Source organism: Sphaeramia orbicularis, chromosome 24, assembly GCF_902148855.1.
Source record: "Sphaeramia orbicularis chromosome 24, fSphaOr1.1, whole genome shotgun sequence".
Classification (NCBI taxonomy): domain Eukaryota; kingdom Metazoa; phylum Chordata; class Actinopteri; order Kurtiformes; family Apogonidae; genus Sphaeramia; species Sphaeramia orbicularis.
In genome coordinates, this window is record NC_043979.1 from 7,503,907 (window position 1) to 7,529,967 (window position 26,061).

The 26,061-nt window shown below is 43.6% G+C and overlaps 1 long non-coding RNA gene across 1 annotated transcript; it reads left to right on the forward strand.

The window, feature by feature from the left end:
• Positions 1-2,218: 2,218 nt before the first annotated feature.
• LOC115414600 (uncharacterized) lies at positions 2,219-24,496 on the forward strand. Its single transcript, XR_003934679.1, has 3 exons — positions 2,219-2,229; positions 6,656-6,663; positions 24,373-24,496. It is a non-coding gene; the product is annotated as an uncharacterized LOC115414600 (long non-coding RNA).
• The last annotated feature ends 1,565 nt before the right edge of the window (positions 24,497-26,061 follow it).

A 26,061-nucleotide genomic window follows, 5' to 3' on the forward strand; every position in this document is an offset into this window, starting at 1 on the left:
TGAATAGAGTTTTAATTCAGAAGTTCAGATCTGCACTGTTTATATTAAGCTTAAAGTTTTTATCTGTTTTATCTGTTTTATGTATTTATCTGTTCTGCTTTTGATTTTTTTTTTCTCATGCCTATACTTTTTATTGCTTCCCTGCTGTAATGCTTTTAATGTTTTATGTAAAGCACTTCGAGTTGTCTTGTTTATGACATGTACTATATAAGTAAACCTGCCGGGTGCAATGTGGATTGGGTGGCAATGTGGATTGGGCAGCAGTCGACGGCAGGGAGCCCGACAACCCGATCCTCGGACGCAGAATCTAGCTCTTGGGACATGGAATGTCACCTCGCTGGGAGGGAAGGAGCCGGAGCTTGTGAGGGAGGTTGAGAGATACCGACTAGATATAGTCGGGCTCACCTCCACACACAGCTCGGGCTCTGGAACCCAACCCCTCGAGAGGGGCTGGACTCTCCATTTCTCTGGCGTTGCCCGCGGTGAGAGGCGGCGGGCTGGTGTGGGCTTGCTCATAGCCCCTCAGCTCAGCCGCCATGTGTTGGAGTTCACCCCGGTGAACGAGAGGGTCGCATCCCTGCGCCTTCGGATAAGTACCCGGCCTTCTTGGAGTCCCTGGGAGGTGTGCTGGATGGTGCTCCGACTGGGGACTCCATTGTTCTCCTGGGTGACTTCAATGTCCACGTGGGCAATGACAGTGAGACCTGGAGGGGGGGTGATGGGGAGGAACGGCCTCCCTGATCTGAACCCGAGTGGTGTTTTGTTATTGGACTTCTGTGCTAGTCACAGTTTGTCCATAACAAACACCATGTTCGAACACAGGGATGTCCATAAGTGCACTTGGCACCAGGACACCCTAGGCCGGAGGTCGATGATCGACTTCATTGTCGTATCATCAGACCTCCAACCGCGTGTTTTGGACACTCGGGTGAAGAGAGGGGCAGAGCTGTCAACCGATCACCACCTGGTGGTGAGTTGGATCCGCTGGCGAAGGAGGAAACCGGACCGACTCGGCAGGCCCAAAGGTGTTGTGAGGGTCTGTTGGGAACGTCTGGCAGAGCCCGATGTCAGTGCGGTCTTCAACTCCCACCTCCGGGAGAGCTTCTCCCAGATCCCGGGGGAGGCTGGGGACATTGAGTCCGAGTGGACCATGTTCTCCACCTCTATTGTTGAAGCGGCTGCTCGGAGCTGTGGTCGCAAGGTCTGTGGTGCCTGTCGTGGCGGCAATCCCCGAACCTGGTGGTGGACCCCGGAAGTAAGGGATGCCGTCAAGCTGAAGAAGGAGTCTTATCGAGCCTTGTTGGCCCGTGGGACTCCCGAGGCAGCTGATGGGTACCGGAAGGCCAAGCAAGCTGCACCCCGAGCAGTTGTGGAGGCAAAAACTCGGGTCTGGGTGGAGTTTGGGGAGGCCATAGAGGAGGACTATCGGTCGGCCTCGAGGAAATTCTGGCAAACCGTCCGGCGCCTCAGATGGGGAAAGCAGTGCGCCACCAACACTGTTTACAGTGGAAGTGGGGAGCTGCTGACCTCGACTGGGGATGTTGTTGGACGGTGGAAGGAATACTTTGAGGATCTCCTCAATCCCACTGTCACGTCTTCCATGGAGGAAGCAGAGGCTGAGGTCTCAGAGGTGGACTCGTTCATCACCCATGCTGAAGTCACCAAGGTGGTTGGCAAGCTCCTCGGTGGCAGGGCACCGGGGGTGGATGAGATTCGCCCTGAGTACCTTAAGTCTCTGGATGTGCAGGGACTGTCTTGGTTGACACGTCTCTGTAACATCGCGTGGCAGTCGGGGACAGTACCTCTGGATTGGCAGACCAGGGTGGTGGTTCCCCTTTTTAAGAAGGGGGACTGGAGGATGTGCTCCAACTATAGGGGGATCACACTCCTCAGCCTCCCGGGGAAAGTCTATTCCAAGGTACTGGAGAGGAGGATCCGACCGATAGTCGAACCTCGGATCCAGGAGGAACAATGCGGTTTTCGTCCCGGTCGCGGAACACTGGACCAGCTCTATACTCTCCATCGGGTGCTCGAGGGTTCATGGGAGTTCGCCCAACCAGTCCACATGTGTTTTGTGGATCTGGAGAAGGCGTTCGACCGTGTCCCTCGTGGTATCCTGTGGGGGGTGCTTCGGGAGTATGGGATCCGGAGCCCTTTGCTAAGGGCAGTCCGGTCCTTGTATGACCGAAGCAGGAGCCTGGTTTGCATTGCCGGCAGTAAGTCAGACCTGTTCCAGGTGCACGTTGGTCTCCGGCAGGGCTGCCCTTTGTCACCGGTTCTGTTCATTATTTTTATGGACAGAATTTCTAGGCGCTGCCAGGGGCCGGAGGGGGTCCGGTTTGGGGACCACAGGATTTCGTCTCTGCTTTTTGCGGACGACGTTGTCCTGTTGGCCTCATTGAACCTGGACCTTCAGCGTGCCCTGGGGCGGTTTGCAGCCGAGTGTGAAGCAAGCGGGAGGAGGATCAGCACCTCCAAATCCGAGGCCATGGTTCTCGACCGGAAAAAGGTGGTTTGCCCTCTCCGGGTCGGTGGGGAGTCTTTGCCCCAAGTGGAGGAGTTCAAGTATCTTGGGGTCTTGTTCACGAGTGAGGGAAGGATGGAACGTGAGATTGACAGACGGATCGGTGCAGCGTCTGCAGTGATGCAGTCGCTGTATCGGTCGGTTGTGGTAAAGAAGGAGCTGAGCCGAGAGGCGAAGCTCTTGATTTACCGGTCAATCTACGTTCCTACCCTCACCTATGGTCATGAGCTTTGGGTCATGACCGAAAGGACACGATCCCGGATACAAGCGGTCGAAATGAGTTTCCTCTGCAGGGTGGCTGGGCGCACCCTTAGGGATAGGGTGAGGAGCTCAGTCACCAGGGAGGAGCTCGGAGTAGAGCCGCTGCTCCTCCGCGTCGAGAGGTTCCAGCTGAGGTGGCTCGGGCATCTGTTTCGGATGCCTCCTGGACGCCTCCCTGGGGAGGTGATCCGGGCATGTCCCACCGGGAGGAGACCTCGGGGAAGACCCAGGACACGTTGGAGAGACTATGTCTCTCGGCTGGCCTGGGAACGCCTCGGGGTCCCCTCAGAAGAGCTGGAGGAGGTGTCTGGGGAGAGGGAAGTCTGGGCATCCCTGGTTAGACTGTTACCCCCGCGACCCGGCCCCGGATAAGCGGTGGATAATGGATGGGTGGAAGTAAACCTGCCTTGCCTTATTATACTGTATATTTTATTTCATTTGAGATCAGATTGGGCTGAATGTGGGCTCTGAATTAAAATGGGTTTGACACCCATGCTTTAGAGGATAATTACAACAGTGACTAATAGTGAGAGTGTGACAAGTGATGAGAATACATGACTGGAAAAATAACTTGTGCATTCTTATCCTTTTTACTAGAGCACAGCTGGAAAACAGCAAGAGAAGGATCCATCAACTTCCACAGCTGCAGCAGGTTAAAGGTCAAAGGGAGATTTACAATAAAGGCCAGGTTAAGTCTTCATGTACAACTGTGGATTTTCAATGCTATATGTTACATATTATATGTTTGAACAGTTATCAGTTAAAGAGCTTCATAGGAGGCATTTCCTAAAAAAGATGCAAAAAATGGACAAAGACGTGTCTTTGGATGTGCAGATTAGGACGGCCCACCTAGGAATTCATTTAGTGGAACACCAGGTGAGGGGGGTGTATTGTCACAGGTAATAGATGGTAACTGTTGAAACAATACTATAGATCCTAACTGCTGTAATTTTACTGTTGGAGAATAAAGAAGAACAAAAAAATGTGTATTCTTTGTCTTTATTTGACTGGTGATGATTGTGGCAGTGGCTCAGTCTGAAAAGTAATTCCTGCAAATTAAATCTGACGCACTTCCATCCTGGACCCGAGCTCTAGTCCTGCAGTGGACCACATTAAAACACTTTTTGGAGCCTCGATCAGGGTCAGCATCAGGGGTCAGCAGAGAAGGCTGGCATGGATATCCTCTGTCTCCCAGTGGGTACCCATCAATCTCTCCTGTAAGTAAAGTGGATACATGTGGGTGTGTTTATATCAGGGAGACAAAAATGATAATTGCACAAAGTGTTCAGTTACTTAACACATGCAAATCTGTCTCTCAGGCTACACTCTGGATATATGTGGAGTCAGGTACAGAGCCAGGACACTAGGCTCCTACATTTGTAATGATGTGTGCCGGATCATAAATGAGCTTGATAGTGCAGAGAATGGCATAATTATTATTATTAGCTACTGTATATTGTGATGTATACTGTCATTTTCAACATATTAGTGAAGATACCTGGATGTTGATGCTGTGGAAGGACTTTCTATGTACATTGTCCCTTGGTTTTGTGCAGGAGCAGTGATAAGAATGTGTGTTCCATCTACACACACTATTACATTTGGAAGACCAACAAAATGAAGATTATCACTGATATGAGTCTGAGTTTACAGCATAATGTCTCTAACATCATTTAAAATATAATTTAGCATTTAATATAGAGTGTAAGATTGAAATGGTATGAATAAACTTTATGTCCAGCATAAGTAGCAATAACACATAAAGGTGAACAAAAGGAAAATATGAATGACAAATTTAAACAGAACAGTCTTTAATATTGAAGGTAATCATCAACAAAAGAAAAATAAGTCACATACTGTACCGTTATTTCACTGTGGCTCTTTAGCAACACTTTATGTCCGAAATGAAGTATCGGAAGAAGCCGAACTTATATTGTTCAACCCCAAATACATAGACATGAATAAATAGATATTCATCAGGAAATGATACTGCATCTACTCCCTCTGAAAATCCTCTCCCGACGTTAAATTGCTACATATTAACTGTGCTTTTAAGGCTTTGGGATCACATCTGTCCGGACAATCCATGTCTAACAGCCTGTTTCAGGTGGGAGGAGACAGGTGAAACTTGGGGTTTCTTAAAGAAAACCTGCCACCGAGCAGGTTATGTTCACGGAGTAAGTTACCATAGCGACAGACTCAGGGTTTGACTTACCTCTTTCTGGAACGGTAAACCCAGATTTTCCCTCATCTCAGGGTTAACATACTCAAGAGTTTTCACATAACCCGCTTTGTGGAACAGGCTCCTGACCTTCTCTCCTTAGGTATCGACAGTTGTTGTTTAGTTATGTTTGGTTAGGTTAATTCATTTTTGCTTGCAATTTACAACACTTTCACACACACCATTTCCACTCATGCATATCCTACACCCCTGACTTCAGTGACTTCCACACTTCATATAATTAGATTTTTAATTTGGTCCAATTTGACTTATTTAAAATTCGTTTGATTATTTAATTTGGTTAAATATGTTCAATAAAAATCATTTGTAAAGTTAAACATGGTGTTGTCTCCCTTTTTGTTGTGACCTTTTGAGCCAGGTCATGACAAGTGGGGGCTTGTCCATTTAGGTTTTTTTGAAGGAATGTTGTTTTGTGTTTGAAATAGCAGAGCTTTAGTCAGTTTTCAATCAGACAGTTAGGGGGAAGCTCTCTGTCAAAGGCTAACACCTGCCCAAGTGTGGATAAAGCAGTGAGGTTAATTTCTGTGTTGGTATTTTGACTATGGCTTCTTTGTCAGGGTTTCTTGGGATGCCGATGTTGGCATTTGTAAATGGTTGCAAAAAGGAACAGCTAACGGAGATAGCTGACCATTATAATATTGTTGTTGTTGGGAAGAGTCGTAAGGATGAGATTCGGAGGACTGTTTTGGATTCTTTGTTTGATCAGGGGGTACTACATAAAGGGGAGACAGAGGCAGGCCCAGACCCTGTGTCGCTTTCAGGACCAGCAGGTTTTAAGGCTGGAAATTTAACCTTTGAACAACAGAAGGAGTTGTTACTTTTGTAGTTTGACCAAGAGAAACTGCGTAGACGAATGGAGAGGGACGAGAAATTGGAATTGGAAAAAAAAATGAGGCAACACACTGAAAGGATGAAGTTGGATGTAGAGCAGTCCAGATTGCAGCTGATCAGAGAAGGGCAAGTTGATTTCTAGAGGCTCAGGTGTTCCTACCAGCTCTACATCAGGGGGAATTGATGTTGTTGCTAACTTACGTTTAGTACCTGTAGGTAAGGAACCCAATTTATGTAAGAAAGGAGCGTTGATTTATTGATTAATTTAATTACAGATTTATAACTGAAGCTTAAACTTAAATCAACCCAAACCAATAATTTGGAAACCTTTCAAAGTTAGTGGGCCATTGACTCTACAGGGAACCTGAGTGTGAAGAGGCAATACACAAATAACTGAAGCAGCTGATTTGTACACACATAAAGAATTTATTAACTAAACTAAGACATAGAAATAAAACAAAGACAAGAGACAAATATGACAAAAGGGAGCAGGAGATTATGGACAGGAGAAAAGTAGACTAAACTGACAGATGGCTATATTAAAGATATTATAACGTTAGTGAGGTTAAGTTGAGGTAACTCTACTTAAATTGGGAATAACACCAACTCAGATAAGTCAGGAGCAAGTTTCCTTACAAGTTGCAGGTCTTGAAGGATGCAGATCTTGACTTTGGAGAAGGAGCAGGCACACAGCTGGAGTGACACGGCAGTGGTGAGGATGCAGGGCTGGAGAGGCCTTGACGGAGAACGGCTGAAGTTGGGATGTCGTCTTCTGACGGAGTTCGAAGCGGCAACAGGCTGTGGAGTGGCCCGAGCAGAGGAGGCAAGAGGAAAAGGCAAAGCCCCCGGAGTGGAGTTCTGGAGCTGTGGAGGTCTGAAGCTCTGCTGGCTGGGCGAGATGGAGAGATCTCGCTGCGAAGTTTGAGAGCCGAGAGGGATGGAACAAGCTCTCCAAGAAGTTGAGAGCAGGGAAAGATGAAAAAGCTCTCTGCAGGCGAAGGTTTGAGAGCTGATAAAGATGGAAAAAGCTCTAGAGAGAGATTGGTTACATTTCTTTTATGTTTTGCCAGGAACCAACCTGGCACACCCTCCTCGTGCATATTGATGAGTCATCGATGCCTCTGGGCGTTGTCTTCTTTGTCTGTTTTGGTGCCAGTCCAGCCCACCTCTCAGGTCATTTGCATGCTCCCAAAAGTGTCACGTTTCTCTTTTTTTGGGAGAGAGATAGGACTCTTTGCAAACTTGTAAGAAAACTTCTCCATCCTTAAATAAGATCAAACTTATACATCAGCTGTAACCTCACTCAGCATCAGTAAGATAAGCACCATTATTATCAGACATGTTATAAACAGTATTACGCTTACTTTCAACAGACATGAACAGGACATAACATATAAAGTCAGAGGTCAGGCAAATGGGCTTTTGCATAGACATGCATCAAAAGGGTAACATGCTGAGTACAATCAACGTTAACACATTACTGTGACACTATTAACATGGCACAGATAAAGGTTTTGGTTATTCAGTCTATTTGTTCTGGGTTTACCTCTACCTCTGGGTAAACAGAAGAAATATGAGACACAGATGTTGAAAGTAAGGAGTTGGGGAAGTGTAAAAACACAGTTCCTGTGTTCCTTAATTTACCACGACAGGGAAGATGGCTCTGATGAAGAACAGATGACAACGGGCTTGGTTTTGTTGTCTTAGGACCATTTCTTGGGTCCATTTGTCATCATAAATGTTGCTTGCAAATGGTGTCCTTCCTTTGACCTGATACCAGCCAATCAACACGGCTTTTCTGGAATTTGGTCATGGCAAGAAAAGTCAAAATGCATTATTTATAGTTCTGTTTTTGTTCTGTTCACTCACTCCACCTCGTCATGACGCTACATACCCAAGTTTAATGGATGTGACCCTGATTCTTTTTTCGCTCTTTTTGATCGTGTTGCAGATGCAAAAAATTGGCCAGAGTGCTCATGTTACAATGTGGTCTCACTGGGAGGGCCCAAGAGGGGCAGTGTGTGGTGACGATAATGTGGATTATGAGACGGTAAAGACAGGAGTGTTAAAGGCGTATGAATTGGTCCCTGAGGCTTATCGTCAGAAATTCAGAAGTTGGGTAAAGGGTGATAAACAAACCAATTTAGAGTTTGCCTGTGATCTGACCTCACATTTTCAGCGGTGGTGTTCAGCTGCTAAAGTTGATAATTTTGCGGGTCTTTGTGAGCTGATATTATTGGAGCAGTTTAAAAATGGTATTCCTCAGCGTACTGCTACTTATGTAAATGAGCAGAAGCCTTCTTCAGTTTTGAAAGCAGCGGAGCTGGCTGATAAGTTTGTCTTAACTCATAATGCAATATTGCAATATTTTGTCTCTAATGTGGCTTTGAAAGGGCCAAAGGCCTTGGGGGATCCCACCAGGAAACCAGAGGGAAGAGAACTTAAGACATATTTGATAAAATGTCAGAATGGTATGAATTTTTGAAAAAAACTAGGCATTTTGGTGACCTTTAACGTACAACATGACCTTGACATTAGACTTTTCATAGTACAAAGTACTCTTACGATACAATATGGCACATACAAGATCATTACATGGCCCATCATGAACATATTTATACATTGCACTGGACAAAAGAGTGGAGAAGCTGTGAAAGTTGCAATTTTCTGGATGAAAATTTTAAAAAAAATTACACAGGAGTGCTTAGAACATCTTGTTGCACCAGAGAATCAGGGCTAATGTGATATTTGATATTAAGCCCCCCCCACACACACACACACTTCATTGACTCCACATCTGACCTCCTATTAAGCTTCTCTTTTACCTTAGGGAGTAGAGGTGCAGAAACCCAACAAGCTGTAATGACAGAATAGGGTACTGCCCCCTCTTTCAGTTTTGTTTTTACTGGAGTTGTCCTCAGAAGCCCCACTGACTCAGTGGGTGCACATGTCACATTCTCCATTCTTTGGATGACGCTCATGGCTACTGACATTTCTCTGCTAAGCAGGTTATTGACTGCAGGACCTTCAACGATGTGTACATCAAAGCAATTTTCTGTCCCTTTTCTGCAAGTGGAGGTTTTAAATTTACCTTTATTCTTGAGCCTGCCACCTGGACAATCCAATATGGCCTGTGAATACTGCAGCTTTGTCTTCAATGTGTCATAGGTGTGTTGAGAAATAACACTTGTGTCGGCTCCACTGTCTATTTTGAACTCAACAACGCTGTCTTGGAGTTGTAGTGTTACTGGCCATGGTGTGTTGGTGTCTTTCACAGTGACTGCACCCATGAATTACCTCTCTGGTTCATTTTTTCTCAGTGAACACATCACTGACCTGAAGAGTGTGACACATAGCTGTGTAATGTCCTCTCTTAGGCTGCCTGGCTTGTCTGCATGTCTTATCCAGAGTTAAAGGTGGGGAGCGAGATGTTTTCCTGGAGCATTTTTTACTATATTGCTTAACATCCCCTTCACACCCCGATTACAACCAATTAATTAAATGCTCTAACACAAAAATAAAAAAATGTAGTCACCTGTGGAATGGACAGGACTGAAAAAACACCATCTAATTATTTTGAGCGCCCACTTGAAATGATTGAACAGTGATATGTCTGTCAAACTCAACTGCTATTTGTCCCTCCTCCCTCCCCCCTCTGCGTGTACCGCTCTTTGAGCATGAATCGTGCGTTCTCAGAGGTTTGGAGCACTGGTACAGGAAAAGAGGCCAGAGCCAGAGCTTGGCTATATTAGTTATATTAGGATGGAAAGTTCACTGGCAAACTGTTTTGTCACTAACATAAATCAGTAGGAAATGTAACATTAGCTAGATAGATGTGAACTGGGGCTGTTCTGTAAGGGTGGAGGTGTTGGAGGAGACTGAATGAGGTGTGCATGGGACTGGAGCAGGAGCCTCAACCAGGGTTGGAACTGGAGCCGGGGCCGTAGTCAGTGTAGGAGCTCGAGCCGGGGCTGGAGCCTCAGCTGGGGTCGGAGCCGGCGCTGGGGCTAGGGCCAGGGCCGTTGCCAGCATCAGAGCCAGAGCCGGGGCCGTAGCCTCAGCCAGGGTCGTAGCTGGAACTGGGGACGTAGCCAGAGCCTCAGTCAGGGTCAGAGGATGGGGGATGGGGGATGGGGATGGAGTCAGAGCCTCAGCCGGGGTCGGAGCCGGAGCCAGAGCTGGGGCCGGGCCGTACCCAGGGTCGGAGCCCAAGCTGGGATCGTACGGGCCAGAGCCGGGGACGGAGCCAGAGCCTCAGCTGGCAAATTTGCTGTGCAGTCCTCGTGAACCCTCGGGAACAAGCAAAGCACCTGCTAGTACTCTGGAGGTGTGGCTTCGGAGGGTTGTCTGAAGAAAGGGGTTTGGACTTTTGAATTGAGTATTTTAAAAATGTAACTTGCTCAAACCGTTTTTCTAATCCAATATCATTTGCATCTTCTGTGACAACTCTTTATCCAGGATACCTATCACAAGTCTGTCTCTTATGTTCTTGTTTTTTCCAAAATCACATTTCTCTGCCATCTCCTGCAAACTGTAGATGTATTCCTCCACACTTTCTCCGTGTTTCTGTGCTCGCTGGAGAAATCTTGCGCTCTCATGAATGACGTTCACTTTAGGCAATAGCGGTCCAATTTTTCTAGTACGACTTCGTACTTATTGGCATCCCCAGCATTTGCATAGATGAAGGTTTTAATTTGTTTAACTTCGCTCCCAAGGGAATACAACAGAGTACAGACCTGCACTTCTTTCTCCTCCTTATCAGGCTTGGTCGCTTTTCTGTATCTGTGGGACTTTCACAGGATGACAGGGACCGTTGTTTGCTAAGAATCTGACATGATAATGCTTTTGGTGTGTTGGTGTTAATGCTTGCTGTGAATTTTTATTGTAAATTTTATATTACCTGATGTGTGTGTATATTATGTATTTTGAGTATCCAGCTTGCAGTGGTTTTTACAGACTAAGCAGAAGCCAATGTGGATTGGACTTTTTTTTATTCGGCACTTCTGTCTCCCCCTGTTCCCCTCCCCTTATCCTCCACTGACTAACTATTGGCCCACAGCCAGCTGAGCTGGATAATTAACGGAGGTGCACACCTGAAAGGAGTTACGCTCTCCCCTTCTGTGGGCTTCCTCTTCAGAGATAAAGACTCTGCGATGAGGAAGCAGCTTGAGGCTCTGCAGGACGATGTTTTGTGACCAGCGTTTCAGTCTTCGGATGGTGTCGGGGGAAAAGGACCTTTGATGAGCCATAAATGCACTAAGTGAAGGAACCTGTGAAACCGTGTTGTTTGTGTGGGTGTGTGTGGCTGCTATTAGTGTGAAACAGCCCATGATTCGATACTGTTCTTCCAGCTGCAGCGGAGTGTTCCTGGGGGAGGACGAGCCGGTGAGGGACAGTACATCGGAGCTGCAGGAGTACGAGGCTGCACGACGGTTCACCAGAGGGCATTAAGCAGACGCAGCTACCATTTCCCCGACCCGGACTAGCCGCGACAGAGCGAGGACGTGACGCTGTGTACCAGACCTACAAGAAACAAGGCCTTAACAAAGAATCACTGTGTGACGCTACACGGATGCCGTCGACAGGCCTGAGTATTTTGACTAGCGCCTAGTGCTGATTTCCTTGAGTGGGTGTGGGATTCAGAGACATTTTTGTACGTTTTATCTGTTGCTGTCCCTTTTTAGATTGTTTTATGTTTTATCATGTTTTAATCACTAATCAGTAGCGTTTTAATTATTTTTACACCATAGATTCCATTCCGTTTCCTATTTTATTACAAATAAATCATTGCTTTTATATAAATACCGTCTTCTTGTGTCTGTGTTGGTGTGGCCCGGGGATCTGACTTAAAGGGGTGTCCTCAGTGTGACAGGACCTCTACTTCCATTCAGCCACAGCTCCAAATGGGTGAAGCCAAAGTTATCTAGCAGTGGAAACTTTGCCATGGTTAACTTCTGACATCATGTAATGTTCAATGAACAGTCCGAGTTCTCAGTTTATGAACTTTTAATGACGGTTGAGTCAGGAACATACACAATCACTGCTGCTTCTGTACACACTGCACATACTTGTCCCGCAGTCAGACTGCACTTCAATCTCTAATCACTATGCAGCTTCAACTAGTCCCATTTACTACTGGACATTACATGGAGGACCCAAATGCAGCAAAGTTCTGGCAGTACAGAGGCAGATTTTCTAAAGAACAGTTCTTAATATGATAACAGAACCAATATATACAGACAATCTTAGATCCATGTTGAGATGAAAATTTGGTGCAATGCTTGGCTTTGAACCTGGGGCTCAATTGTGACCACCAGTGTCGTTGCCTCTCATCTAAACAAGCTGATATGGAATGCTGGTCTGTGGCTCATGAACAGATGGCAGCATCAGGTAGCTGACAACCATGGAGACTCAGGCAGATGACACAGGAATTCCAATAATCCAGAGACGTGATTTCAGACAGTAAAACGGTAAGGTTACCGGGGCTGAGACAAAGGACGTGGTCGGGCTAGGCAGAGTCAAAAACCAGGAAGATCCACAACATGGTTCTCAGAGCCAGGGACACAAAGTGAGTTGGGTTACCAGGACAGAAGCGGAGAGGTGTGGTTGGACCAGGCGGAGTCAAAAACCAGGACTATTCAAAAAACAGTTCTCAAAGCCAGGGGCAGAAAGTGGGCCAGATTACCAGGGCAGAAGTGAAGAGACGGATTTAAAAATGGACAAGGTCAGCAACTGAATCACAGGAACAGATGAAAACGCTGGCGAGTTGGGAGGAACCACGGACAATCTAGCAATGGGTACTTCTTCTTCTTTTGCTTTTAATGGCAATTGGCAGTCAACTGAAAGGAACATTTACTGCCACCTACTGGACTGGAGTGTGGACAGGAGATAAACAGGAAAAAATTATAATTAAAAAAAAAATAATAATAATAATAATAATAACTAGCAGCTATAAAGTGCTATGTACACTATAGTATATGGAGGCTACCTACTATAATCTATTCATCAATCCTGTTTCATTTAGAAAGGAAACAATGATTTTCCACAGCTTTGGAGAAGGAGTACCAAGAACCAGGCCCGGACTGGCTAATCGGGAGGACCGGGACAATTCCCGGTGGGCCGGTATAATATTTGGGCCGCGAGGGCTGGAGTTCACTTTAAATATGTATTTAATATTTTATTTATTCATTTATTTTTTGGGGGCCGGTGTTCAGTCATAGCACTGAGTTGATCACGTAATCTGCAGCCGCTGTTCCTGGGCCACACCCCCTCTGCTAGCAAACTGTTTGTTTTCTTCCTGTTTTTTTTGCGGACACACCGTGACCTGGCGTAACATGTCCTTGCATACGGTTAGTAGCTCTGTACTGTAGCTGTGGAGCATATACCATCTGTGCTCTGCAGGCTGTGGATGGTCAGCTGTGTTTGCTGTTTGAAACATGGATAATAGAAAGAGCAAAGGTGGTGTAGAGAAGACAAGAATTAAAAAGAGGAAAGCTCTGGAAGCAAACGCAGCCAAATGTGACAAAATCGGCAACTTTTTCACAAAAACGACCTCCCGTTTGGAAACTAATAAGGACGACGAACCGGGTAAACCACCTTTCAAGCTAGTTAATTATCGAGTCAATGAATTGTGTGGCATTGTGGCGTGTAACATAACGTTATATCATTTAAATAATAGTATGATACGACGCCCCATAACTGGGAAACTTTGTCTTGTAGCTCCTCAGAGTCAGAAAGGACATTCAGCAGCAGACACCAGCCATGAGCCCACAAGTCCAGAGTGGGCAGGTAGGACCGCTCAGAGAGGGAAGATTATTAATAAATAGGCTCCACTGAAGAGTATGGTGTAAGCCTGTTCAGTATGAAAGGTGCTCTGAGATGCTCCAGGATTCAGCACTACATGAATGAAACTGACACCAAGGCTTTGCAAAATAGAAGATTTGTGCTGAGAATTATGACCATTTTTAAACTGTGCTTTAGTGTCAGAAGCAGAGCCAGGAGCAAGTAGTGATGAGGGGATTGTTCCTGTCAGGATGGAAGGAAAAGGTGAGCTGTTGGAACAGACTGTGTGAACAAGCATTAGTTCTCCTAAAACCACTTTCTAGACCCAAATGATAGTCCTGACCTATTTATTTTTTATTATTAAAAGTGAGACAGTAAATACACAAAGCCCACAACTGAAAGGCAATAGCATAAAGTAATATCAAATAAGCCTGCATATTTTGCCAATGTAAATATCTTAATTAGTTCAGTAAGTCAAAATGTCTGTAGATATTATTTTTTATTGTGATACAGGTGCAGGCGAGTCTAGGGAAACTGGAGGAAGTGTGAAAGGGAGAGCAGAGTCTACTGATGACAGAGGAGCAGCTCAGCAGCACAACCCTGAACCACTAGTCAGAAATGACACAGATGAAGATGAGTCTGTTGTTAGCTTTGATTGCTTTGCTCGCCCTCAGTCACAGGATACACATATTTTTTTCTTATCATCCTCATCAAAGCCCTAATATCACTATACCAAAAGTTTTCAATAGCATCGATGGAACAAACCGCAAGTAAGTTGTGATGGAAATCTTTTGTTGCAGAGGATACAAAAATAATAGTTATTAGAAAGTGCAGCAAGCTTTATTTATTTATTTTTTAAAATATTTTTATACTTTCATTTCGTTTCAAACATTTTAAAGGTTTGAAAAATGTTAACACTTATAAGAACAAAAATATAGATTCTGTTATTGTTGTGTTGTGAGGAATAATAATGTTGGAGATGTCAATGTGCACTCACTTTTGAAATAAATCCACATTGTGAAGCAACCTTTACTTGCGCTGAATTGGAAATATTTTAGAAAATACACTGAATTAGAAGGCTTTGTAGAACAGTGTGTAGACTTAACATGTAAGGTTATAATTGTATGATTTTAATAATAATCGGTCGTGATCTAAAGTGGGCGGGTCTGAGGTATGAAACTCCAGGGCTGAAAATGAGTCTCAGTCCGGCCCTGCCAAGAATGTTTGTTGAAGTCAGGTCTTGTCTATGGTCTCTAAGATATGTAGTTAACTCATATTTATTACAGTGAATTAGAACGTGCTCAACGGTTTCTGGGTTATGACAATGATTACATAAACCATTAAGGTGTTTGCTTATTTTATACAATGAGTAGTTGAGTTCTGAGTGCAGGCCCGGACTCGCCATAGGGAAGACCGGGAGTTTTCCTGAAGTGCCGGTCTGGGAATGGCCTGCTGGCCTGCGTCTCTCTCTCCTGTTTCTTTTTAGGGACCAAGCCGAGAGGGCAAGTGGACTTCTGAAGTGGACTCCTTCAGAAGGCAAGGCCCCTATTGTTTTTCATTCGTTTTTTATTATTTTCCGTCCACCACTTTGAACTGGATTTTGACCCCCTAAACATTTTCGAAAACTCACCAAATTTGGCACGAACGTCAGGTCCGGCAAAAAATTTGATAAAATGCAAAAATTAACCCTGTGGGTGCCAAAATGTGCTCGCTAGCGCCACCTATGTAAAAAAAAAAACATGGAAACCGCCATAGTGGCCAGCAGGAATGTCCGAGAGACATGAAACCAATGCCAAAATGTTCCTTAAATTGAGCACTACAAATGTTCCAGTGGGTGCCGAGAGCTAACTCCAACAGGAAGTTGACAAATTGCCTTTCAAACGAAAACCCTCAACTTAAAACTAGTATGAGCTAGTTTGTCATATTGGCTTCTAAATAGCACCAAAAGATAGAGTGACCCCTTCTCAAAAAACTGTCTTCGCAAATTTCTAATTCATGTCTTAGTTATTTTTTTATAAGTTCGGAAAAATGCGATGTTTGGGACTAATTTTTAAATTTTGACTTTTCCCCACATGTCATATATCCGTATGTTCAGAAAAATCACCCTAACTCTCCCGCGCAAAAATTTTTGAGATAGGATGTACAGTTATGAATTTATAAAAAATGTTTTGTTTTTATGCTTTTTTGGCTTTAACCTGCCATTTGACCTCCTCAGCATGCTCAGAAACTCACCAATTTTGTCACATATGTTATGTCTTATGAATACTTTCATACAATATTAAAATTAACCCCTTAGGTGCCAAAATGGACTCTGTAGCACCACCTACGCATACAAAATTGCCCCTCGTGGCCAGTAGGAATGTCGTACAGACATGAAACCAACGCCTAAATGTTGGTCTCATCGAACCCGAAAAATCATACACTCACATTCATGAGCTAAATCCAACAGGAAGTTGGCAATCTGCCTCAGCATGTATTCTATTTTCCAGGAATTACAAGGACAAGGCGCTTTCCACCATCACTGCTTATTCAGTTCAATCTCTTATGACTAATGTTATTTATTAAATAAGCTCAGGAGTCTATGTGCTTGCCTCTAGTCCAAGAATTTTTGAGATGGGATGTACCATTATGGATAAATCGCAGTTTGTTTCTACAAATTCAGGCAGTTTTTCTGCCACAGTCTGTCTTTTCTCTGTGTGTGTGTAACCTGACACCGATGAGCAGACTCACAGGGAAACAAAAGGTGAAAGCTGATTGGCTGAATCTTTTGCTGTGGAATGCATACAATGAAACCACCAGGTGGTGCTCTAAGACCATGAACAGACAGTCAGATTCCTAGTTTGACTAAAAACATGACAAGTGTGACAACATGACAACTGTCAAACGGTCCACACAAGAACATTTGAACAATACAGAAAAAATATGAAAATTACATAAGAAATATATGTATGTACGTCCAATATTATATAAGAATAAAAGCTGAATAAAAATGAAGACATGATAAAAATGTGAATGGTACACACACACACACACAAACAGACACACACACACACACACACACAAAAACACACACCCACAAACAGACACGCACAAACACACACACACACCCACAAACAGACACACACACACACAGAAACAGACACACACATGCGTGTGCGTGGGTGCACGCACGAACACACGCACGCGCACACACACACACACACACACAATAAAGTTTTAGCCAGAAGGCAAGGCCCCTATTGTTTTTCATTCGTTTTTTATTATTATTTTTCTGCCGCCAGTTTGAACTGGATTTTGACCCCCTAAACATGCTCAAAAACTCACCAAATTTGGCACGTATGTCAGGTCGGGTGAAAAATTTGATAAAATGCAAAAATTAACCCTGTAGGTGCCAAAATGCGCTCTCTAGCGCCACCTATGTCAAAAAACACGGAAGCCGCCATAGCGGCCAGCAGGAATGTCCGAGAGACATGAAACCAATGCCAAAATGTTCCTTACATTGAGCACTACAAAAATATAGGAGGATGCTATGAGCTCTCTCCAAGAGGAAGTCAGAAAATTGCCTTTCAAAATAAAACCCTCAATTACATATGTATATATACATATATATATATATATATATATATATATATATATATATATAAACTAGAATAAAAATTGTGGACATGATAAAAATGTGAATGGTACACACACACACACACACAATACATTTTTACAAAATCAAAGCCTTATTAAAAATGGTAAAGTATGAGTTTTATGCTCACCTGTTTGTACAAGTTCAAGTCACTTAAACGGATTCGGTCTGTCACACACACTTGCATACACACACAGTTGGCTTTTCAAAATAAAAGCCTCATTAAAAGGTGAGGGTGGTTTCAACAGAGGAGCGCAGGTGTTCTGTAGGGATGAAAGGAGGATGGATGCAAAAGGGAGGGGGCTGGTGTTGGGACGGAGAGGTGTGAGTGGAATGAAGGTGTCGACAGTAACCGGGAGGCGGAACTCACGAGAGATGGAATGCACGGGAGGCGGAGCGCACGGGAGGCGGAACGTATGGGAGGCAGAATGTATGGGAGGCAGAACGTATGGGAGGCAGAATGCATGGGAGGCGCAATGCATGGGAGGCAGATCGCCCAGTGTGAGGTCCCGCCCAATGCTGCTTGCAGCTTTAATTTCTTTTTTTTTTTCCAAGGCTGCCGCCGCCACGACTTTCTTGACCTTTCACTCTAAATCTTAAAGGCAGGCCAGGCCAATCAGAGGTCACTCAGGCCAGTAGTGTGTGAGGAGGAAAAGACGATTGGTTTGTTTCGATTAACACCCACCCCGTAGGTGGGCCTATCAACCACAGGCATCGTGTGTGGAGAAAGGGGTGTGCGACGTGTGTCTGGCACCTGCTGCAGTGTTTGTGTGTGTGTAGCGTACGGGAGAGGAGACAAGTTAACTTCGTTGAAGATGGACCCCAAACCGTACAAAAAAAAAAGAGAAAAGGTGGTGCCGAAAGGGAGAGAGAGAAAAAAGAAAAGTGCTGGAGGATGACGCGGCCAAATGTCTAAAACTCACCAATTTATTCAGCCTTCCCCAGTGAAGGTGCCATTAATGCGTCTGCAAGTAATTTAGCTGTCTTAAAAAAAATACACTGGTTGTCAGCATGAGGGTCTGTAATGGCTTTAGTACAAACACAGAATCCAAATGCAGAACTCAAACACCAAGAGTATGATTCAAAATATTTATTAATCACACACAGATGAAAAAATATTATTAATGACAGAATCTTGAGGATAATGGTAGGTAATATCCTCCTCTGATTTGTCCTCCGGATCGAGGGCGACAGCCCGTCTCCCCGAGCGGTGTTAGGGGTTTCTTTCCCGACTAGGGAAAAGCAAAGGGAGGTCAGGGATGGAAACAGGTCATGCACAGGCAGGCAATCGATCGGGCAACAGGACATTAGGACAAGGCAAAACTCACGTACCGGTAGTCAGGGCGAGAGGGTCAAAACCAGGTATCAGATGAGGCAGACAAAAACCAGACAGGGAGCAGGCAGAAGACGAGAAACCGAGGAATCCAAAAACAGGTCAAACACAGGCAGGCAAACGAACAAACAAGGTCAAAACGCTGGTAAGAACTACAGGAGTTACAAACTGGCGTCTGACTAGGGGAAGAGACAGGGTTTAAATACACGAAAGGGAGGGAAGACAACTAGACACAGGTGGAGCAAATCAGGGCGGAGACAGGTAATCAGGTAAGAGGTCAGGGAGAACAGGGAACAGGAAGTAAAGACGACAGACAAGACACATGAGGGGAAACTTAACAAAATAAAACAGGAAATGACAAACAAAACATAAAAGACAGACAAAACCAGACTAACGTCTGGCTGCGGGTATGACAGGGTCAGGGGAAATGGTGGTGTACACTTTTATGGTCTTTGGTATTTGGAGCCTTCAACATTTTCTGCCAGGCACCTGTCAGTGGCTTAGGTTAAGGCTATGACTAGGATTTAGTTCAGTGTTGCCTTGAAGTAGAGATATAAAGGGTTCAAAATACCATTGAGCCACTTTTACAAAGTGTAAATATGTAGCCATCTAAGCCCTGCTTTGAAATTAAAATAAAGATTGGGATTTTAAAATCACTGATTTACAAGCCACGTTTTTATTGTTGTTTACTACATTTGAATTTATTTAAGATATAATAAGGCTGTCCACTCATAGCTGATTAATTGCTAGATTTGGACTGAGTTGTCTTTATTGGGTTATATTGTCGGTTACAAATAAAAGCTATACACCAATGAAGCAGCTGATATTCTACATGACATGACTTATTCTGTGTAGATGTTATATTGGCACTACTTGTTATGTAGAACCTTGATTCTCTTCCATTAAAGTAGTACTATTGCAAATACAGCAATAACTGAAATATGCAATAAACTGGTTGAGGGTAGCCATAACTAAACATATATTTGAGAAACAATCAAAATGTAGCTGTAGTGTGTGTGGAGCAAATGCAGAATTTCTTTTTGTTTTCAGACAAACCAGCCCAGCACTCAGTCCCACCTCTGGAACAGGTATGAGCATGAGCATGCCATGTAGAATGTTGACATCAGATACGCAAATCCACCGGCCCCATGACCTATTGGCCCAACAAAGAATTAGAATTTGTGATAATGCTACTTTTTGTGTGATAATGGGTTTTGCTGAGGATTGTTGTGTTGCTGTATTTACCTGCCCAAACAAAAAAATTAATGTAGGCTATATTCCAACTCTAAATTGTACAGTAGGTTCCATCTTTGGACTTCTATTTATAATGCACTGTATGGGTGTGGGTGCGTGTGTGTATGTGCATAAGTTCACTTGCTTTCGGGCATGTGTGCACCCACACAAGCGTGCCAGTTTGCATGTGTTGTGTGCATACGTGGTACTGTATGTTTAATAAGGCTGTCCCTCTGTGGATTAATTGTTAGGTTTGGTCCTAGCTTTGCTCATTGAAGAGTTATTTGTTATGCTAATTTGTATGTAGAAAGAAGTCTAAGTTGTGTGTAAACATGTTTCAGTTTCACTAAAAGCATGTTCTTCACCTGTCTTGTCTACAGTATTCTTTCATTTGATCATCAGTATGTTTAAAGACTGAAAGGAATATTTTGTATTGACCTGTACTTGCTGTAGCATTAATAATAGACCTTTTTACATGGTAACGACAGTCTATGTCATGTATTGTTCCAAAATATTTGGTGAGTCAGTCAATAATATCTCCACAGATGGGGCATGCCCTGAAAATATCCATGTGGCGTTAGGGTGAGTGCTGTAGTGATCATTATGCCTATATTGGAGTGCATATTTGTTTTGAGTCAGCCAAAAACATACTTTTGTGTGTGTGCGTGGATGCATGCCTATGAACGTTGGTGTTGGTATGAACGTGTGTGTGGGCAAGGCCAGGGTGGCCTGGTTACATGACTGACTCCTGGCCCAAAAAAGTCTCCCAGTCCGGCCCTGTCTGAGTGGCCTATGTTTAAATGACTAAATGCTTTTTCTTCCTTTGGGTTTCTGTCCACTGTCCTGGACAAGCCAACATTTTTCCGAATATTGTATAAATGTTTTCAGGAAATCAGATCTATCCCAATGTTCCTGCCAAATTTTGTGTACATAGTTCTTTATGATGAATTTTGTTTCAGATTTGCTAGTTTATATCACAAGGTCAATTACAGACCATTTTAGAGAGTTTTTAATCCAGCATGTCTACTAATTCAGTTCCTTCCACACCAACATGGGCAGGAACCCAGAGGAAAGAGGCGTTCATACCCCTGCCATACAGGGAAAACAACAGGCAAAAGATATTGTACACAGTGTCCTGTCTACAGTCAGATTTTCTGGACTTGATGCTCTGTAATGCTGAAAGGTTATCTGATGCAACAACTATACTTTGATTTTGTAAGTTTGTTACAGCCCATTCCAGTGCTAGCTGAATTGCAATAAGTTCAGTAGTAAGCACTGAGAGATGATCTGTAAGCCTCCTCATGACAATCACCTCATGGTCGGGGATGAAAAATGCAGCACCACTACGCCCACTCTCAAGGTCCTTGGACCCATCTGTAAATATGAACAGCTTATCACAATGCTCATTTATTAGTTCTTGGACAAGAAACTGTGATGACTTCTTGGGTTTCTTTTTCAGTTTTTGGTGCAGATCAATATCTACAGGAGTCATTACAAACCTCCATTGGGCTGCAGGTGGCAGAAAACCCAGTGGGTCTAAAAGTAAAAACAGGTATGAGAGTGGTAATACCCTCTAATACTCATTGATCTGAGAAAAAAAAACACAGTAGCAAAATGTGGAACTATTCCTATTCAAGGGTAGAATCACTAACAGTATGTTGAAAATATTGACACTTACGTATTTTAGGATATTTCCAGTAGTGGAATGAAATATTATTAGCACTACCTGCCTATTGAATGGATTGAATTTAGTCTGGTAGGAACTACTTGTCAACATGATTAAATGTTATTTGACATGACACTAATTACAAAACTAGAACTACACACTCACTCACGGTCCCCTAAGAAACAAATAATAATAATAATAATAATAATAATAATAATAATAATAATAATAATAATAATAATAATAATAATAATAATAATAATAGGGCGACACGGTGGTGCAGTGGTTAGCACTCGTGCCTCACAGCAAGAAGGTCCTGGGTTCGATTCCAACACCAGTCGACGGGGGGTGGGACCTTTCTGTGTGGAGTTTGCATGTTCTCCCCGTGTCTGCGTGGGTTCTCTCCGGGTACTCCGGCTTCCTCCCACCATCCAAAGACATGCACTAATAGGTTAATTGGTTAGTCTAAATTGCCCATAGGTGTGAATGTGAGAGTGATTGTTTGTCTCTATATGTTCAGCCCTGCGATGAACTGGCGACTTGTCCAGGGTGTACCCCGCCTTCGCCCCTGTGTAGCTGGGATAGGCTCCAAGCGACCCCCGTGACCCTAGTGAGGATTAAGCGGGTTCAGAAAATGAATGAATGAATCATAATAATAATAATTAAAACCGCAACCGGTGTTAAGGCCCTCACCCTCCTTCGTGACTGCCTCCCCACGCAACCGCCAAGGACACAGACAGTGAGAGGACAACATATCGTGGGCTCGATCCGACATTCTGCGAGATAAGCACAGTTTTATACTTCTGAAATTGAACGCTTCATCACAGGCTCGTCACAGCCACGCCCAACATTTGATCAAAAATGTAGGTGATAACTTTTAATCACACATGTGTGTAGGTGATTTTCACCCAGTTTGGTCCAAATTGGATGTAAACCCTAGGAGGAGATGATGAAAGTATGAGGGGTGGGATTTTAGAGGTCCACACTTCCACCCAATATGGCCGACTTCCTGTTTGGTTTAGGGTGGGGCCATAATGTAATTTTTTACTTGTCCTACCACGGGCTATGTGTGTACCAAGTTTCATGTCTCTATGTTGAAATTTTTTTTGGGTGGGTTCCCCTCCGTGCAATGTATTTTCATATTTTGAGGGGGCGTGGCCAAGTGGCCATTTTTCAATATTTTGAAAATGATTCTTGCTGGAAAATTCTCCTTTTCCACAGTGTAATTTTCAGTCTGTGTACCATTAGTGGAACACAAATAGTTTTTCAGCAATTGCATCCCTGGGGCAAAACCCCATTCATTTGAATGGTACAGTTTTGGTGTCGTCATGGCAACACAATTGTAAAAAGGGGTGTGTCCTCATTGACTTTTTGGTTCAGTTTGACATGACAGATGTGTGTTACAATTTTTTTTTGCCTATGTCAAAAAATTTTTTTCACTCCCATTCAAAATCTGTAGGGGGCGTGAGAGAGCCATTTTACGATCCAACTATACGAGTTGCATATCATTGTGTTCAAGTCAACATTCTGCACAAATGTTACATTGGGTCCAACTCAATCTGACACTCTGTGTGTGAGATATACACACTTTTATACTTCTAAAAATGGCCACTTTGTTTTGAAGTCATTACAGCCACGCCCAACATTTGATCAAAAATGTAGGTGGTAACTTTTGATCACACATGTGTGTACAGTACAGGCCAAAAGTTTGGACACACCTTCTCATTCTTCGCATTTTCTTTATTTTCATGACTATTTACATTGTAGATTCTCACTGAAGGCATCAAAACTATGAATGAACACATGTGGAATTATGTACTTAACAAAAAAGTGTGAAATAACTGAAAACATCTCTTATATTCTAGTTTCTTCAAAGTAGCCACCCTTTGCTCTGATGACTGCCTTGCACACCCTTGGCATTCTCTTGATGAGCATCAAGAGGTAGTCACCTGAAATGGTTTTCACTTCATAGCTGTGCCTTGTCAGGGTTACTTAGTGGAATTTCTTGCCTTATTGATGGGGTTGGGACCATCAGTTGTGTTGTGCAGAAGTCAGGTTGATGCACAGCTGACAGCCCTATTGGACAACTGTTAGAATGCATATTATGGCGAGAACCAATCAGCTAAGTAAAGACAAACGAGTGGCCATCATTACTTTAAGAAATGAAGGTCAGTCAGTCTAGAAAATTTCAAAAACTTTGAATGTGTCCCCAAGTGCAGTCGCAAAAACCATCAAGCGCTACAACGAAACTGGCTCACATGAGGACCGCCCCAGGAAAGGAAGACCAAGACTCACCTCTGATGCTGAAGATAAGTTCATCTGAGTCACCAGCCTCAGAAATCGCAAATTAACAGCAGCTCAGATTAGAGACCAGATGAATACCACACAGAGCTCTAGCAGCAGACACATCTCTACAACAACTGTTAAGAGGAGACTGCGTGAATCAGGCCTTCATGGTCAAATAGCTGCTAGGAAACCACTGCTCAGGAGAGGCAACAAACAGAAGAGATTTATTTGGGCCAAGAAACCCAAAGAAAACACAAAAACGGAATTAGTTTTTTTTTTTTAGTTTTAGCAGAAAAACACTGAAATTACACATGGATACAAGATTTAAAAGTTAAATATAAACTTTGAAAGTATAAAAAGTATTTACAACAAACCGTGTGAGTATTTGCCTTTTATTGTGCAAAAACAGGGTAAAAATCCAAACTCTACAGGTGTTTTACCCCCCACACAAACAGGGCATTTGTCTGTTCTGTGGCTGCAGAGTGCCTTCATGTTCGTTGTTTTGTCAGAAACAGTTCTGTCAGTTCACAGGTCTGATCCAGGCAGTGCTCCTATGGCACAGTTTACACATGGAAAATAGTTTCTTCACGCCAAAAGTCAGTCATCCTGTGGATGTGTTGAATGTCTGTGGGATTTGGACTGATCATCATCAGGCTCTTCCTCCGTCCTGCATCTGTGATGTGGACAGTCTTCAGTATCTGCTCGCATCACCAGAGCCTTTGCGCATCACCGTGGCTTCTCCCTCTTCATCCTTGAATGTAACTTCCGGTGGACACATGGAAAAATGACACACATAGAACAATGTATTAGACAAACAAAACAAGGTAAAATTGCACTATTGAAGAAAAAAAGTCACCAAACATCAGCGTATGCGCTCTTACTTTGTAGAGAGTCATGCACACTTTTATGCACAGAAAGTACAACATACTACAAACTAACACATATTCTACATGGTTCGTACTTTATTCTATAAAACCACCATGCAGTATAAGCGTCAATTTACACATACAATAAAGTAAAACAAGTAAAAACTCCATAGAAAAAAGCAGAGAGTGCTTCAGTCATGTAGACAGTCCACTAAATGGAACTGGGTGAACTTTACCTTTCTTCTTCAGTTGTTGCTCCATCAGTCGCTCCTTCGGTCACAAATCCATCCGTAAACCTCCAGAGGGGTCTTGGAACTGTGGATGTCCGTCTTGCCTACATTTTCCAACACTAGATCTAATCCATTATTCACTCCGTTATGCGCTCCGGTTTTCTGCTCCGTGAATCCGCTCTGCTGTGTGCGTCCCCAGTCAGAGTGGCTCATTTTGCAGCTTCTAGGACAGGTGCCCGTGGAATTTTCGCATTGACCCAAGATTGTCCATAAAGCACAGAGTCTCAGGTTTCAGAAACTGTTGGAATTTTTCCGATCAGACAAACAGTGAAAGAGTTATGGTCATCTGAACTACACATGCATAGGGCACAGGCCAGGGTGGTGTGTCTGACCTGACCGACCTGTCCGATCCAGAATGCAGATCCCAATGCGTTATAACGCAAAAACTATTGCATTATAACGCAATACTTTTGAACTATTGTGTTATAACGCAATACATTTTTTTTTCTTCATGTCCCTTCCCGGACTCCTTAAGATTGTGATGAGAAATATAAAGGAAAAAATATAACCAACGAGGCTGTGACTGATCAGTAATAGGCCTAGATGATCTTATTATTAGGCTATAAATGTTGTCCTAGGCCAGTGGTTCTTAACCTGGGTTCGATTGAACCCTACGGGTTTGGTGAGTCAGTCTCAGGGGTTCGGCGGAGGTCAAGACACACACTCGACTCATTAGTCGGGTGTGTGTGTCAGGCTAGGTCCGTGTATGTAAACAAACGGCTTCGGAGACTCTTTCTCTGACTGACATCCAATATACGCGGTGTATTGTTGTTGCTTATAGCACTACAACACAAAGGAACAGACATTGCTGTGAAAACAACATGAGAGTGGCACTTGCCAAGGTGAAGCCACGCATTTCTGAACTGGTCTCTCAAAGGTAACAGCAGAAGTCACACTGATTTGCAGTAAATATTCATTATTATTGTAGCCTGATGAAAATTAGGTGATGGGTGTGTGTTAAAATGTTAAAAATGATAAATAGCATAAATACAATAACTTCATTATTGGAATACATAAGGTTAAAAATTAAAACCATTTCAGTGTGGTAGTATTAAAAAAGGTCATGTCTTTGTGAAAAGGTATGTAATTTGTTGTGAGTTCATGCATTGTATT